Below are 18,149 nucleotides of genomic sequence, written 5' to 3'. Positions count from 1 at the left end.
TATATCTGATTTTAATGTAATTCTTAAATATTTTGACGTTTTTTTACTTCGAATTCTATTGTTTTGTTACCGAATTTTCACTAACCACGTGAAACTATGTAAAAGTACATTTAGGCTGTACGTCAGATATTGTAATTTAAAGGTGCAATTTTAATTTTGCTAGTTGTTTACGTCACTATGACTGCCATTATATTCAGTGATATACGGGAATTACGATTAACGAGTAACATTACAAAAAACATTACTAAGGATTCTGTATGGTCTGGTACGGGAGGAGGTCCATGGCGGGTGACACCGTGGGTTACCGCACTGGGTCACACCAACACTAGTGACGTCACTGGGTGTGTGCACCCTCGGTTAAGAACCACTGCTCTAGACCATCAACACCTGTGATTAAGGAGGATACATGCAGACACTGTGCGCGTCTTTCGCTGTCAAAGGTTTATTTTTAATTAACTGAAAACACTGGGAAATGTAATATTAATTGCTAGACACAGTATCTCATTTACGCATGTGATTTATGTGAAACGATACTGCCAATGTTAATGTGTGAGCTGATAACCGAATTTAAATTTAAAGTGTCCCCTTGCTCAGATTTGCATTACGTGGTTCTCATCACCAATAACAGCCATGAACCCAGTTGTGGAAATTCCACGTTCTTATGACAGGGGTCATTATGAAACAATACAGAAATATTGTTGAATATCTGACTACGTTGTGGTATAGCCTCTACAATCTTGATTTTATATATTATTTTTTATTTTATTTTTCTACCTACGTGACTTCACCGAAAGAACCAAATAGTATAGCCTCTACAAGTAATACACTTTAAATTTGCGCAGAAGGGATGGTAATGATGATTACCGAAAAAACAGATATAGTGTAAAACATTAATATTCAAATACAGTGAGGCCTACAATATATTCTGCTGCGGGTGAAGGAAGTGAACACCACTTGGTAAGAGCATACGATTGTATACCACTGTTTCAAGGCCACCAACAGTGTCATTCAAATTATTTGCCAACAAAGCCTCAATATTATTATTTTCAGGAAAGTTTTGTGTTGTAATGTTTGGCCATGAGTGTTTGCCATGAAAATCTCTCTCCCGGTTTCCTCATAGTCCCACACCTACAACACCGGTGGCCTAAAAGTCTGAGTAATAACGAGGTTTAGCTTCCGAGGTTTGATACGATCAGGTCCGTTTTGGGTGAGTTGGTTGTAGATAAAAAGCCCAGCCCTAATATTCTTTAGAAGAAGGAACGAAATAAATAAGCAGATAATACGCCTACTTTATATATATGTCCCTCCACATAAAAAATATAGTATTATTCTTGTACATCACATCAGTCAGAAAACAATATAATTGTGTGTTGAACTATAACCCATATCTTAAAGCGAGGATAAACATCTGCCAGTTCACCAGTGTATTGGCAAACAAGATTGGCCCTGCTGATGAGACACTGTTTAAACTGGTAAGGAGTTTTCTTGTGTTGAACAAATGACGATGGGGTTACGCACTCCCAGAAGGCCGTGTGGCTGATGGGATGTGTAAACCCATATATTTTGTATGTGGAGGGACAAATATATGAAGGTCTATGAAGGTTATGTATATTCTTTACAATGATACAACATTTAACGTAGAACAAGGTGACATGTTAACTTTGTCTTGACTTTTTATCAAAGCAACATCAGCGATAAACCTGCCTAATTTGTAAAGGCGGCACAATTGCTGCTGAGAAAATATTTACTCTCGGGGCAGACAATCACGTGGCTCAAAGGCCACTGGCTGTGGTTAGGTTGCAAAAGGTCCAATTGTAAATCTCCTAAGGGTCACTTCTGGATTTGGGTCACAGGGCAAACAGTGGTGCTTCAGGGGACATGTAATTAAGTAAGGACAGGTAATAAATGGAGAGAAGACATTTCGGAGTCAGGCAGCATTCCATGCTGGAGATGCAGTGGGGCTGAAAATCCTGGTCACAGCAGCAGTGTTTACTTTTGTAAATAATTGGTGCCTAGGTTTTAAAGTAACGTGACGAAATTGTGAATGGTATTTAAAATAACGTAACATGATGCATTGGATAATTTTATATATTAAAACTCTTCGATGTAACATGCGTATCAATATATTGTGATGTTAGGCTTTGTAGTGTGAGCTACACAGCCTAATAGCCCGGTATATTTATTTTGCTATCCTTCATTTAACTCGAGCTACTTTCATAATCTTACCACTCTTTTAAATGTGTAAAAATATAAGATTTAAGTAAAGTCATCATAACAGTAATCATTCAGCACATTGTTTGTAACTGTAATCTGATAATATATTGAAAACTAAATAATAATATAAATTATAATTACTTAAGCCTACCTTTTGTAATTTGATCAGTCATGCATTACTTGTAATAAGAGAATAGGTTTCCCCTATTTCTGGCAACAAAACAGGCGTTGAGATGTTAAAACACCAAACTTAAACCTTTTACAAGGAATAATGTCCGGATTAACCACAATACTTGTAGTCAGAATGCAAACAAAAAACATACTCTGATAATATATGCATTGTTTTTGAAATTGATTTGAGACGAGGCTCAAAAGAAAGCTGTCTTTGGTGTGGACCAATCAATTTCAAAGACAATGCATATATTATCAGAGTATGCTTTTTATTTGCATTCTGACCACAAGTATTGTGGTTAATGCAGACATTATTCCTTGTAAAATGTTTAAGTTTGGTGTTTTAACACCTGTTTTGTTGCCAGAAAAAGGGGAAAACCTATTCTCATATTTTGGTACTGGCAAAGGAGGTCCCATGATACTTTTAACATGTTACTCTTTCACACTGCACAGGCATTATTACCACTGGGCTTGCTCTGCACAAAACTGATTATGAATTCAGATCATCACTAAGTCATAGCTGTTGGCAATAACCAAAGTCGATTCATTATAATTACATTCTTAGCCCTTTGTCAATACACTGCTGATTGAAGACTTCCCCATGCTGTGTTAGTCATTGGGGTTATTTGACCATATTTCACCATGCAGGTCAGTGTGGGTTGGTGAAGAGAGTGGGGGTCAGGACTGGTCAGATATCACTCGCCATTGATGTTAGCCATGGCCAAGAATCGAACTCAGGTAGCGGGTTAATAGTGCAGTGTGCTATCTGCTGTGCCATTTCCCCCCACCAAATAAGATGCAATGTCGATGTTAAAGACCTTTGGATGTCCTTGATGTACAAGAAAGAAATTCACAAAATGTGAGGTTCATGCACTTAGTCGGTGCCACTGAAAATAAACACCACCAAGCACTTGCTTAAACGTTATTGGTTTTAATATGCAATGCAGAATAATGTATGTTTTTCTTTTCGGGACTTTTCCCTACCCTATGAATGTGGAATCTTCAACACTGGTTTAGGACCATCAATGGAGAAGTGCACTTCCCAACACTGTATTTTTTACTCATAGTCTAAAACACAAACACAAACAAAATTTTGACTTAAAACTTTAATGACTGCATGTATTCATATTCTTTGCTTGTTTCAGTAAAGTCACGTAGATAGAAAATAAAAATTATATAAAAAAATTATATCTACGTGACTTTACCGAAAGAACCAAAGAATACAAACACAAACGTTTATTCATTGTGTTGTGTACATTACATCGCAAGCTATGCTTGTTTGTCAAAATCTGGCGTTAAACAAGCTTGTTGTGGAAAGCTGTATTAAATAATGATCACAAATGTTTTATGCCATGTCTGAAAATCCTTGTCAGCGCAATTATTCTGGTTTACGACTTGTCGGTGTGTTAGTTTCCCCTTAGGTCATTGCATCCCCCCCCTCTCTTATCTTTAAAATACAATCCCACAAGTAGACATGGATGGGTTTATTGTCTGTTCTGATAACAATCATGACTTCCTTTAATTAGTCCTTGATACATCAGCACATGGTCAGACCACATTATCTATTCATCAGACATAAGCCATGACACCAGGTTAGATTGTCATGGGGGAAAAATCAGATGATTCTGGATTCTTTCAAATGTAGAAGATTTGTATTTAATTATTTTTCTCATAATAACAGCATTTGAGAAAGAAGTATAATGTTTGTGTTACTGTATGGGTCAGAGAGCTGGACTTTAGCAAAGGAATGAGAAAACAAGCTTCTGGACCTTGGGTGTGTAGGTGCTTGTGAAGGATGCTCAGAAATGCATGACAGGAGAGGTTAAGCAAAGTTAACATTCACAATAGAATGTGGCAAAAAAGCACTAGGCATAATGAGGATGAGGAGGTTGTGATTACTTTACCAAGGGGAAGACCTAATCGCTGATGGTGGTGATGAGACTGTATAAGCAGGCCTTGGAGATTGGGTGTCGACTGTGAATGAAGTGATGGTGAGTGGTGGTATTAACGGCATCGTCCATATTGGCCTTTTGACCTTTCCCTTAACAGACAATTATATTTTATTTATTTATATAAACGCCTAACTTTGTCTGTGATGAACGCTGCACTTACCGTCTTTTCATGCAGGGGGCGCGTAGGTTTGAACGGCGGAGGCGCGTTACGTTGGAATCGATCTGTAGAACAAGGCGATTCGGTGTTGATTCCCAGAATCGAGTCCCAGAATCGACTTGGCCCCCACCGACACGACTTTTCCATTTGATTTGCAATGACGATGACAATTTCCCATTATCCCTGCATCTCTCTCTCTTGTTCGTCCATCAAGTTGATGATGACCATGGCACGTTTGTCATTTTGTTGGGTTTTGATGAGTGCGCAGATGGCTGAACAGGCCAATCTGAGCCCGGAATTCTCTGTGGCACACTGGACAGGTCAGGGAGGATGTAAAGCTCTGAGGTGCAGCCACAAGTCCTTCCTTGGTAGATTTGCGCTGCTGCCTCTTCAAGATAGCACAGGAACTTCTCCTACTCTCACAGAGGACTGCACCGTCCTGTACTTTCTTCTCCAGGCTGGTCGGTCCTGAGCTAGGGGTTCTCAGCTTTTCAGGTCGAATCCAAAGCTATTCAAGGAAGCTTTAAGGGTGTCCTTGTAGCGCTTTTTGGGGCCATGTTGCGCTCGCTTGCCATTCTTCAGCTCGCCAAAGAAGACTTCTTCTTGGTTCTTTCGGTAAAGTCACGTAGAAGGGAAGTAATAAAATAATAAAAATAAAACATAATAAAATAATTCTCACGACGTTTCGGCCACAACGCAAGCAGCCATCCTCAGGTGAAACCAGGTCTGTCGAGGCGACAGTGTCTGAATGAAACCGCACACGTGCTTGGAGCATATATATAAGCTGGGTTGGAAGGGAGGGGGGAAAGGGCTCCTTGACAAAAGAATTTGCATATCAAGATGAATTTAGCATATTTATGGGAAATGCAGGTATGTGATTAGTACTACTTATGTCCGTGCATTATGCAGGATTAGCAGCATCCAAGGGAGGGGATATGGAAAATGCAGGTATGTGAATTAGTGCTACTTTGCCCGTGCATTATGCAGGATTAGCAGCATCACAGGGAGGGGATAGGGGTAGCATTAATAAAGGGAAGAAGTGTTAATAGTATGTAGCTGCAGTAACTAAAACCACCACGTAAACAACTAAAGTATAAACTACATAGTATCATCATTATATGTCATGTCGTTTGATTTCTCCAATGTAACTGCTACCACAGAGGCAATTACATTGGAGAAACCAAACGACATGTCTCGGACCGCATCCGTGAATATAAAGCAGACTTGAAACACGGTAGGACAAACACCTCAGCCGTGGCAGATCACTGTTACAATTCAGTGGGCTCACATGATATTGACTTCTCCAAGACAGAGGTTCTCTGCAAGCCATCTGGCTACCATGAGAGATTCGTTCATGAGGCGATCCACATATACAAACACAGAAACAATTTCAACCGAGAAAATGGATTCTGGCTCAGCAATCATTGGAAGGACGTAATAAACCATTTCGGATCTTAACTGATTGTGTTCACGTTTACGGTGACTTTCAGACCGCGTTCCACTCACTGGCATTGTATTCTCCGCAGGGAATGGATTCTTTGCTCCGCTGCATTGACATATCTTGTTTCTTCCTCTTAGTATCTGTCACAAGACGGTCAACGGTACAATGTATAATAACAAATAGTATAAAATGTATATGCTTAATACAATGTACAAAGTAATATATAATATCGTAATTGTATCGTGAATATACAGCAGTGTGATATACATTAGGGTGGGTAGAATAATACATAGTGTAATATTACAATGTATAAGGTTTAGGGTGGTTTATAGCAATACAGTATATAATTTAATGTTGGGTTTGTCTATGGCACTATATAGTACGGTGTAGACTCGTGTGATGTAAGAGAATAAAGTTTAGATGGAAGCATATCATATTTTTTACGACGTAGAATTGTAATGTATTACTTACTGTTAGTAACCCAGCTGATTGTAGAGTATATTTAGTATAATGATGATACTATGTAGTTTATACTTTAGTTGTTTACGTGGTGGTTTTAGTTACTGCAGCTACATACTATTAACACTTCTTCCCTTTATTAATGCTACCCCTATCCCCTCCCTGTGATGCTGCTAATCCTGCATAATGCACGGGCAAAGTAGCACTAATTCACATACCTGCATTTCCCATATCCCCTCCCTTGGATGCTGTTAATCCTGCATAATGCACGGACATAAGTAGTACTAATCACATACCTGCATTTCCCATAAATATGCTAAATTCCTCTTGATATGCAAATTATTTTGTCAAGGCGCCCTTTCCCCCCCCCCTTCCAACCCAGCTTATATATATGCTCCAAGTACGTGTGCTGTTTCATTCAGACGCTGTCGCCTCGACAGACCTGGTTTCACCTGAGGACGGCTGCTTGCGTTGTGGCCGAAACGTCATGAGAATTGTATTTTATTATGTTTTATTTTCATAATTTTATTATTTCTTTTCTACGTGACTTTACCGAAAGAACCAAGAAGATGAATCCCTGCAGTCACGAAAGCTTTAAATCGAAACAAAGAAGACTTGTTTTGGCAGTCTCGCGCAGGGCATTCTGGTCACGTGGCCAGTCCATCTAAGCTGTTCCTTCGCAAGCAAGGTGTGGATGCTGGGGATATTGGCCTTGCTGAGGACTTCCGTGTCAGGGATTCTGTCTTGCCACTTGATCCTCAGCAGTTTCCTCAGACAGCTCAAGTGGAGATGGTTCAATTTCTTGGCATGGCACTGGTAGACTGTCCAGGCTTTGCACCCATACAGAAGAGTTGGTAAGACAACAGCCTAGTAGACCTTCAGTTTTGTCTCCTGCTTGATGCCAGTCCTTTCCCATACTGAGTCACGTAGATGTCCAAAGGCGGCACTGGCCTTGACAATCCTGATGTTAAATTCATCATCTATGTTCACAGCGCGAGACAGAATACTACCAAGGTAAGTAAACTTGACAACGGCTGAAAGCTTTTGCCCATTCACAAAGATGGTGGACTCAGTCTCGGGTTGATAGTGATGCTATCAATATGAAAATGTCGCAGGGACAGACGTTCGATTACGTTGGTAAGCATACTACTTTATCGATCTTTTTATGATTAATATGGTGATCACTTGAGAGAGAGAGAGAACGAGGTGATTCGGTGTTGATTCCCAGTATCAACTTGGCCCCCACCGACATGACTTTCCCATTTGTTTTACGACAATTTCCCATTCTCCCCACATACACTATCACAACAAATTGCAGGGACAGACTTTCCATTATGTTGGTAAGTGCACAACTTTATCTATCTTTCTATGATAAATAATATAATAATATAAGATAAAACTTCTAAATGGAGCATCGGGTGCTTGCGGGAATGCGTCGTTCGTGTGCAAATGTTGTGACTTTCTTGACTGAGCTTTGAACTGACGGTTGTAGGTCAGGCACTGTGACCAGTGCCTCGAGACTGGATCATAGGTCATAATAATGGAAATATATATGAGGACCTGAATTTCAATATGAGCTGAGCCTGAGAGCCTACGTAGTTTCTCTAGTAAAGCAATACTACGTGTTGCTGCATCGCTATGCAGTGTTGAAGAGCACACTCAATTCTAGAGGACATTATTGATTCATTGATTTTTTTGCAATGAAGGCAATTACGTTTATTAGAAACTCTTGTTGTTTTCCAATTAAGTGCTCAAGAGTAATTTAGAATCGAAAAACATTTGAGAATGATGATCTTGCTTTGAGAAGAGTTCTATTATAACGAGTGAAATTTATATTCTTGGGTCTTTCGGTAAAGTCACGTACATAGGTTCAAAGAAAATAACAAAAAAAATGTATTTGAACCTATCTACGTGACTTTACCGAAAGACCCAAGAATATGAATTCCTGCAGTCACGAAAGCTTTAAGTCAAGAGTGAAATGTATCTCTAAATAATTTACGCCAAGGACACAGATGGTACCAGAATCATTCTTTATGCAAGTATTCATTAATGGTCCTTTTAGATTCGCTCTGAGCAGGCCCCGTTCTTGCAAGTACTCAACGGGGGGCCGGACATTGTGATAGTTCCCGCTGGTATGGTGTTGGCTCATACAACCACCGTATTTTCAGACCATGACGAGGTTAAGCCGCGGAAGTTGGTGGGAGCTCCTCAGCCCTGCCATGTGCCAGATGAGCGATGGGTTGCCGCGTTGTGTGGGGAGAATGCATCCTTGTCCTCCGACCAACGGGGTAGATTGCGTGCCCTTCAATGTGAATTTTTGGACGTTTTTAGTAGGGACGAATTTGATCTGGGGTGCACAACCCTGTTGTCCCACCATATTGATACGGGTGAGTCCAGCCCTATTCGGCACTGGTTGGAGAAGGAACGCGTGTAACGGGCGGTCAACGACATGCTTGCCGCCGATATTATCTCCCCATCTAATAGCCCTTGGGGCGCCCCCGTTGTGCTTGTCATAAAGAAGGAGGGTAGCCTCAGATTCTGCATTGATTTCCGCAAGCTGAATAAAGTTTCAGTGGCCGACGCATATCCACTCCCACGTATGGATGACTCTCTAGATGCCTTGTCCGGCGCACAATATTTTTTCACTCTTAATCTGTCTTCGGGGTTTTGGCAGCTACCCCTGGACGACTCATCCAAACCAAAGACTGCGTTTCGCATGCCTCAAGGTCTCTTCAAGTTCAACTGCCTTCTGATGGACTTGAATTCGGCCCCAGCCACCTTTCAGCGGTTAATGGAGCTCGTTTTGACCGGCTTAGTGGGACACTTGTCTCATTTATTTGGACGACGTTATTGTGTTTAGTCGCACTTTTGAGGAACATCTGCGTCGATTGCGCTCCGTTTTCGATAGAATGCACTCTGCTAACTTGAAATTTAAGCCGGCCAAAAGTCACTTGCTGCAGAATTCGGTACGCTATTTTGGTCACATCGTTAGTTCTGAGGGCATCGCCACGGACCCTGAAAAGACTGCCTGTGTCCGCGATTGGCTGACCTCCACGAATTTGGGGGATGTGCGCAGCGTCATGGGATTTGCGTCATACTACCGTAGATTCGTGCCACACTTCGCTACGGTCGCTCAACCATTGCACGTGTTGACTGCTAAAAATCAGATGTTTAGATGGGGTCCGGAGGAAGAGGCTGCGTTTTCTGCCCTCCGTCAACAGCTAGCTAACGCGCCCGCGCTCGAGTATCTTAATTTTTCACTGACATTTCTCCTTGACACCGACGCTAGCGATACAGGCATCGGCGCTGTCCTGTTTCAAATTAAGAATGGTGTGGAAAAGGTGGTTGCGTGTGGCAGCCATGTCCTTTTGCCTGCGGAATATCGTTATTGTGTTACCCGGAGAGAACTTTTGGCCATTGTTTATTTCGTCCGCAAATACAGACCTTACCTTTATGACAGGAAGTTTGTTGTCAGCACCGATCATGCGGCTCTTCAATACTCCTTGAAAATAGAGCAGCCAGATGGCCAACTCTCTCGTTGGCGAGAAATGTTGCAGGAATTCTCTTTCAGCATTGTTTACTGTAAAGGCTCTCGCCATTCCAACGCGGATGCTTTATTGCGACTGCCACAACTGCCTCGTTGCCCGTGTTTGTCTGGGACGAGTCGTTGTGGACCCCTTGCCTTACAGGCGGGTACGGCAATGCCTGCTGTCACCGCTTTTGAGCCTCTAGACACGGGTGCGCCGGTTGACAGCGTATTGCAGCTTCCTCGTGCCATATGGATGCGCGAGCAGCTGCTTGACGACTTCTTAGGGGATCTGCGGTGTCAGGCAGGGCACGTGCAGGTGACTTCCTCTTCTGGCGAGGGTGGTCGGTTGACTCTTCATGATGGCCTTTTGATGTGGAGGGAGGACACGTTGGATTGTTGGCAGCTTGTCGTTCCTCTTGCCCTCTGGGCCGGGTTGGTTCGTGCGCTGCATGGGGAGACATTTTTACACCTTGGAGTTTAGAAGTCACTGTTGACATTGCAACGGGATTATTATTGGCCGGGGATGACAGCTGATGTCTCCAAATGGATCCAATCTTGTATGGTATGTGCTCAGAGGAAACCGCCGCAGCAGAAATGTCACCTGCCGCTGCAATCCCTTTCAGTCTCGCGTATCAACGAGTTGGTGGCACTCGATGTCTTAGGGCACTTTCCAGTCACATCTAGAGGGAACAAATTTCTCTTAGTGGGTGTTGAATATTTTCATCGCTGGCCGATGGCTTGGCCGCTACTGGACCAGTCAGCGGCCTCCATTGCCGACACGTTTTTGAACTGGTATGTTATGGATAAGGATGCTCCCGAACAGCTGCTTACAGACGAGGGTCAGAACTTCTCCTCTAAATTATTGACCGAGGTCTGCGATGCTTTGGGCACTAAGAAAATCAGAACGTCGCCGTACCACCATCAGACAGACCAAATAGTCGAGCGTCTGAACAGGACCCTGTCCGCTATGCTCTGTCAGACGGTGGATGCCAAGCAGGCAAATTGGGATCTGCATGTGCCGAGTGTGCTCGCTGCGTATAGGATGGCCCGGCACGCTTCCACGGGATTTTCCCCGTTTTGCCTTATGTATGGGCGGGAGAAGGTACCCCCTATTTATGCCCAATTGGGTGCGCTGATTGCTAACGCTAAATCTAAACTGCCGGAACACATCCTCGATTCTCTGCGACGGATTTCTGAGGCACGAGAAGCGGCTAAAATCAACACCGCCAAGACACAAGCGCGCAACGAACGTTGTGCGCACAGATCTGACCATCACGTGTCTTGGGCCGTCGGCGACAGGGCTTGGCTACATTGCCCTCAAGTGCCCGTTGGCACCTCCCCTAAGCTGAAGAAGCCCTGGCACGGACCTGTGAAGGTGGTCGGAATCAAACGTCCACAGTGTGTGCATATCCAGGCGGGCTGCCGTCATGGGTTCGTCCACCCCTCGCGGTTGAAGCCGTTTGTCCCTCCTCGGCTTCCTCCTTCATCTCCATAAATTGGACTGCCGAAGTCTGACGTGTCTGACGAACCTGGGGCGACAAGGTTACGTGATGATCGCCCGAAGGGCTCTGTTTTACCGCCCACAGGAGGCAGTTTCTGTCGCTGGTCCAGCGTCATGGACTCGCACCAAGATGCTTTGATTTCGTTGAATTCCCCATGCATTGTTCTTCTGCCCTTGTTTTGCTGCCTTTGTTCGGTTTTTTCTCTTGTTCATGGTTATATGTTGTTATGGGCCCTCAGCCTATTGGGTGTAACCCCTCTGCACACACACCACATGCTTCCCGCGCTTGCGTTTCCTCATTACTTATATTGGGTTCATCTCTAGCCGGGACGGCTCGTCTTTTCATTACGGGGGAGGGTGATGTAATGAGAGAGCGCCATCCAGGGGATGCCGGAGGTTAATGAGGACAGGCACCATTACGTAATCAGCATTGAATCCGAAGGGGGGATAATATCTAGAGCGGGGAGGACGGGCAGTCGCACAGAGAGGTTCTGGAACTATCGGGGAGGTTCTGGAACTATCGGGAAGGTTCCACGAGGGGGCGTGGCTAGAGGCGGAGCCTAGCTCATCCCCTCCTCGCCACGGGCCAAGTGGTGGATCCTCCAACAGAGCTCACCCCTCCTTCCGGCACGCCGTCAGTCAGCGACGAGGCCGGGAGAGTCGAGTGAGCCACGGAGGTACTCGGAGAGGGACGCCTCTTCTACGGTGTTGAGAAGAGGGAAATTACCCGGAGGGGGAGGGAAAGGAGCTGTGCCGTACTACCGTTAATTAAAGAAGCACTCTGACAAGAATCGTCGTGGAAGTCTTTTATTACACATCACTATGCTGGTCAGTGTGAGTTAACCGAGCACCAGTCCAAACATCACTCTCCCTGATGTTAGCTGTGGCTGGAAATCAAACTGTCACTGGCTTTAAAGCTCATCGCTACCACTCCCCTATTCTGTTAATTGTGTACTTTAATCGGAACGTAAATGTCTTGCAGCTTTGAGGCATTCATACTTGCTGGGTATTTTGCAATTACAAATGCGAAACAGCCTTTAATATATTTGGCCAAAATATTCAGCATGTGGTGGCATTTATGCTTTAACTACTGGCAGCAGCTTCATTGGCACATTTGAATGTCTCTCAGCCATCGTTTGTGCATGCTCGCAGACAACTATATGTGGTGTCTAAACGGTGTATTTATATTAATTCATTTAAATTGGATACATTGAATGACCCATGTACGTACAATCACAATTTGGTTGTATGCACACATAGTAATTGGATGTGAGTGCTGGGTAAGGGCTCAAAGGTCACCCATGACAACTCAGATTATTACAAATATACATATACAAAAGACAATGTGTCAGAGCAAGTACTATTTAAAATACAAAGTAATTCAATATGCAAATTATCCTAGAACAGTGCTCATTTATATTTTCAGTCAAGGCCTGGTGGTTGAACTTCTGTGTCATTTTCTCCGTTGGACAAGCACTGTTTGACTTTCCACAAAGTGGTACATATTTAGATTTAAAGCAGCATGCTCAAAATACACCGCCACACAGTAAATGAAGTGATGTAAGTGAACACCCGTTAAGGTCACTGCAGGTGCGGTCAGCACAATACAAACACGAATGCCTTTGTCTCCACATTATTTGCATTTACACACTCTAATGGTTACTCATTTAATGCTGCATCGACTTGGGGAAGTCTGAGACCAGGTTCGAATACCAACCAAGCACTGGTAAATGCGCATCATGGTCAGGAATTGAGCCCTGACGGCCAGGATCAGAGCATAATGTAGCGAACCACTTCACCAATGCTTTTTATTGTATATACTATAATTGCAACAAATGCACAATGTGAAAAATGTGAATCTTTCTAAGGTTTATAGAAAGAAGTGCATGTGAAAGAAGCCGATAGTGGATATAAGCACCGTATTACTTGTTTCAACAAGAAGATGCTTTGACTTGGGAACCTTACTTAATCGCCAGTCGCTGAAACCAACATTCAAGCCTCGGGTCTCAGCAGTCTTGACGTAGTACTGTGGCACGGCCATTATGAACCCATTGCATCACCCAGACATCTCAACATTTGAGGTGTTAATAAGTAATATTTAAAAATACTTTTTTTTAAACACGCTTTAATGAAATGTACCGTACGAGTAATGGCAGAACTCCACGACTCCAGGAAGTGGCCCAGAGACTTGCCATAACGTAAGGGACCACCGTGGTGATTTACAGACAACGTGAGTTGAGCGTGGACAATTCGACCCAAGGCGAAACATAACATATAAAAAGATGGTTTAATTTTTTTTAATGATAGAATATATATTGTCATCAGTATGACATAAGTATACCAAGTTTGCAGTCGATACCATATTGAGAAATGGGTTAAAATTGAGTTACAAGATTTGAGGATACGACAACGACTACAACAACAGATGAGTTAAATAAAAGCGTGTAAAAACTAACTAAACTTGAAAGGAAACGTTGTTTTGCCTTTTGGTATGTTTATGCGTTCTAATCAAGGGAATATATTTCATCAGGGTACAACTATTCACTATAAATCAGCAACAATAGCAAGCAACTTACCCTTTGGACTTGCGTTAGATAGGAATGTCCTTATGTGATGCATTTACTGCATGCTCATGGCACTGTTTGAAATTCTTAGAAAATCGCCAGAATAGCAATACATATTGAATGAATATTTAAACAAAACAATCGTATAGTGTAAATTAAATAACAAGACAGTACGTCCCTTTTCAATGATGCAATCGTCTCCAACAACATCCGCGGTGCAAATTTCACATTTCCATGGTGGGGGGTGAGGGGGGACAGTCTAGAAGGGGATCACTCTTGAATTAAAACTACGTGGTGCTACTGATGTTATCAAACCCAAAGCAATGCTAGCCAGTCGACTCTGACCAGGATTGTAAGTTGAATGGCAAGCTTTAGGCACAGAGTACTGTAGCTACATAAAAAAATGAGAACATGTTGTTAAAGGTAATGAAATGCAGCCCTAATCAGTAGGAAGCTGACCATTAGGAACGTTCTGTGCACACAGGAAAGCGATGTATTCCCTACATCTGGGGTTTAGATCTGTCTGCTCGACTAGGTCACAGTGCCCATAGGTGCATACCATGCATTACATGTGCCAATGACACATCTGAAATGTGTATTTGTTTTAATGAATACCATATCATTGCCGTGTAGGTGTTTATGTGGGATGTGTTAATGTGTGGGATATATACTGGATGTCGTTAGAATTATGTTTTCAAGTTTTTGAAGAGATAGCTTAGGCATCAACACGCCATTGTGTTTTGGAAACAATTGTGCAAGTTTCTTAATTCCCATTGTCTCTGTCCACCCAGTAGTATATATGAGTCGATCAGAAGGTCACGTGTGGTTGGATAACGTGTGGATACTCTCATCTCTTCCAAAATATCCTTCAGTGGCACTTTCTCGAGTTGCCTCGAGTGGAGGTCCTTCCACCAGCAGTGGCATGGGCAAACAATTGCAGGACCCGCCCCTATACCACATCTTACAATACTATGTATGTGTAGTGACATGAGAGGGGAGGGGCTGCTGGGGGGCTCTGGGACCCTGGGCGGACCAGGCGCTTGGGCCCCTTGGCGCCGGGCGCTGGGTTCCCAGGCGGCCCAGACGCTTAAGCCTCTTGGCGCCACCAACGGGGGGGGCTGTGTGTGCTCTGTGGGATATCTGGGGGCGCACACGGCCCCACCCCTCATTGGGGACTAGGCATAAAAGGGGAGCTCCCTGGACGATCAGGGCCAGTTGTAGCTCAAGACCCAAGAACAGCCATCTGAGGACCCTGGGATGCTGTGAGAGCGAGTGGTGGGACTCTGGAACTCCCGGCTCTACGTCCTTGTGAGTGCGAGTTCCAGAGCGTAGCCAGAGTAGTGTATCTAGGCAGTGTATCTAGGCTGTGTACCTAGGCTGTGTACCTAGGCTGTAACAGGGTATCAGGACTGTTGGAGTGTTGGATTGTAATAAAGAAGTTTCCTCTACAAGTGTCTCCGGAACCCATTACATATGTATACCTTTAAAATTAGATAAACAATTTCAATGGGATTTCTATTTCATTCCATTAAAGTAAACTATTCATGGACATTGTAATTATACTGTATAGTGTATGTATGTGTATACATGGATGACAATTCTTTCACGTATATTTAATGTTGCGACTCGCTTATCTTAATGGTAGGGATGCACAGTATGATATATCATTCATCAAATATAATTCCACTTTGCCTGTCTCGGCATACTGGGGTAGTATTTTCTGTCATGATCATTGTGTTTAATAACAACCAACAAAGAGATAGATTTTCACAACTATTGCATTGGTTATTTTGCCATTTGGAATGTGACTTAAGAGTGCTGGATCTTCTTTGAGGCAGACCAAAGGATAATTGCATCCAGAGGATGCAACTCACCCGGGAGGATGACCATTGTGGAGATGAAGTGATGAGATCAATTAATGTTCAGGAAATGTATGAGTATAATTTACATGCAAATTTTAACAACGTGATATGCACCAGAACCTACACTATTGGTGTTTTAACTTCAATGAAAATAAAAAATAGTATACCATAATCTTGTTGCCTTATATAGTGGTACATATTGCATGATTACGATCGCACATTGCTTATTAAACTTAAACACCTCTGTTTTATTCCTGTGATGAGTCTTCAGATGCAGTTGCATATATGGATGCTATATACATCCACATTGCATTATATCATTGTACTATATTGTGGCATCACAGGAATGTGAATGATGGCAAAGGCATGTCTAGGCCTTCATTCAGTAGTGGAAATACAATGGATAAGGATGATGGTAAAGCCTTCAAATACATTTTCTAAGTTATGACGCAGGCATTTTGTTTTAGGCAACGTGCTATTGAGGCTGCCTCCTACCACTGGGATGGGGAAATTCCCCATAGGGTCACCATCAGCGGTGAGCATTGCTTCATTTGAAACACTTTAACTCTAACCACACCTTATTTACACTCTTTTATTTAATATGATTTATTTATGGGATAAACACAGGACCTGAAGCTGCCCATGAAGGCGCTATATAATAAAAGGACAGGGCATCTTCGTATCTCGACAGGACGAAAATACCATGCTCCTCCGAGCACCTCCAAAATGTCTCTATTTTTACTCTCATCCCTACTTTCAAAGGTTCTCTGGCCTTAACAGCCATTCAGGTCTCTCACAAGCATTTTGCTGAGCTGAAGGTTATACCTTGGCTTGAAGGGAAATGCATTTGATGATCGCTACGATTTTAAACATCTGTAGCCAATACTTACGACTTGCAATACGCAGCATCAAAGATATTGAAGAAGAGATGTACCTATTGATATGTAAATAGCTAAGTGGTTGTTTAAATGTGACCAGATCACCACTCTTGTTTGAAGTGGCCAATTATACATTTATGCCAACATTAAAATTGATCAAATCCATTAGAGCCAAGAATGGCAATGATCACCGTTTCCATTATTCGTAAGAAATGGAAATGTTGCTTATAATATGATATAAAACATGCATTTTTTAATCAAATGTAAAGGCACAGCCCTGAAATTATTTACTCATGCTGCTAATTCGGACCTTCTCATCCACACTGGACAGACGTCTTGGAAGAGATGTAACTGTAAGTTGTGAATTTAACATGTTAAACACATTGAGGTAATGGGATAGATACAATAAAATAATATTTAGATAAAATCACAATGCCCCAAGTTGGTGGATCATATAATGATGGAGTCGTAAGACACCCACCTATCGACGGCAATGAAGTGCCTATAGGAGGCAGTACAGCGAGCAAGTTGGTAACATATCTGTGGAATGTGAATTCTTACATGGTATGTTTGGGTTGTCTATAGGAACTCAGGTGACCACCAATTTATATTCATACTAAAACAACTCGAAAACGAGTAAGACTTTCCTTTGTATTACAGCATAATTATTATGATGTGGCTGGCTGGTGTTATGATTCCTGACAGAGGCACTATATATATGAATATTTTTCATAAATGTCACATGCACATTTTCATGCGTACAATATTAGAAGAGAAAAAGTTTTACTGCCTGGCTTTCTGCACATTACCGTGCCCCATCTGCGCGATTACATCACCCGCAGCGCCGATAGTTTACCTTGCACTCAAGTTTCAGGGACCTTCAAAAGGCAACCTGGAAACCGGCCTTTAATATAGTACAGTGGTACCCCGGAGATCGAACTTAATTCGTTCCAGAAGGCCATTCGAACACCGATTTGTTCGAGTTCTGGTGCGTTCGATCTCCGAGGTTCTACACTATTCCGTGTTTCTGGAGACGGCGCTTGTGCGTACGTCTAATGCAGTGAGACGAACACACAAAGGTTCTCCCTGCTCAAAGCAACGCGGGGGCTTTACTCGTGTCCTTAAGAGAATAAAGCGAAACGTAACCTGAAAAAAAAAGGATGGAGAGAATGTAAAACGGCAATGGTTGAGAAAGCCACAGAGATCATTCCCCCATGGGGGAAAAAAACAACAACACGTGGCTGTTCATGCTGGAGATATCTAAGGTGAAGGAACCCTTTCGTTTATCTGGGTGAGAGCACAGAGTAAAACTGCGTTTCTATTTGCAAATGCAGACAGGCGAAGACGGGTAAAAAGCGTCACATCAGTATGATTACGTACATCAAAAATACAAACCTAAGGGACAGTGATTGTTTTTTCAC

The sequence above is a fragment of the Lampetra fluviatilis genome, chromosome 1 (assembly GCF_964198595.1).
Source record: "Lampetra fluviatilis chromosome 1, kcLamFluv1.1, whole genome shotgun sequence".
NCBI lineage: Eukaryota > Metazoa > Chordata > Hyperoartia > Petromyzontiformes > Petromyzontidae > Lampetra > Lampetra fluviatilis.
This window is presented reverse-complemented; position numbering follows the sequence as displayed.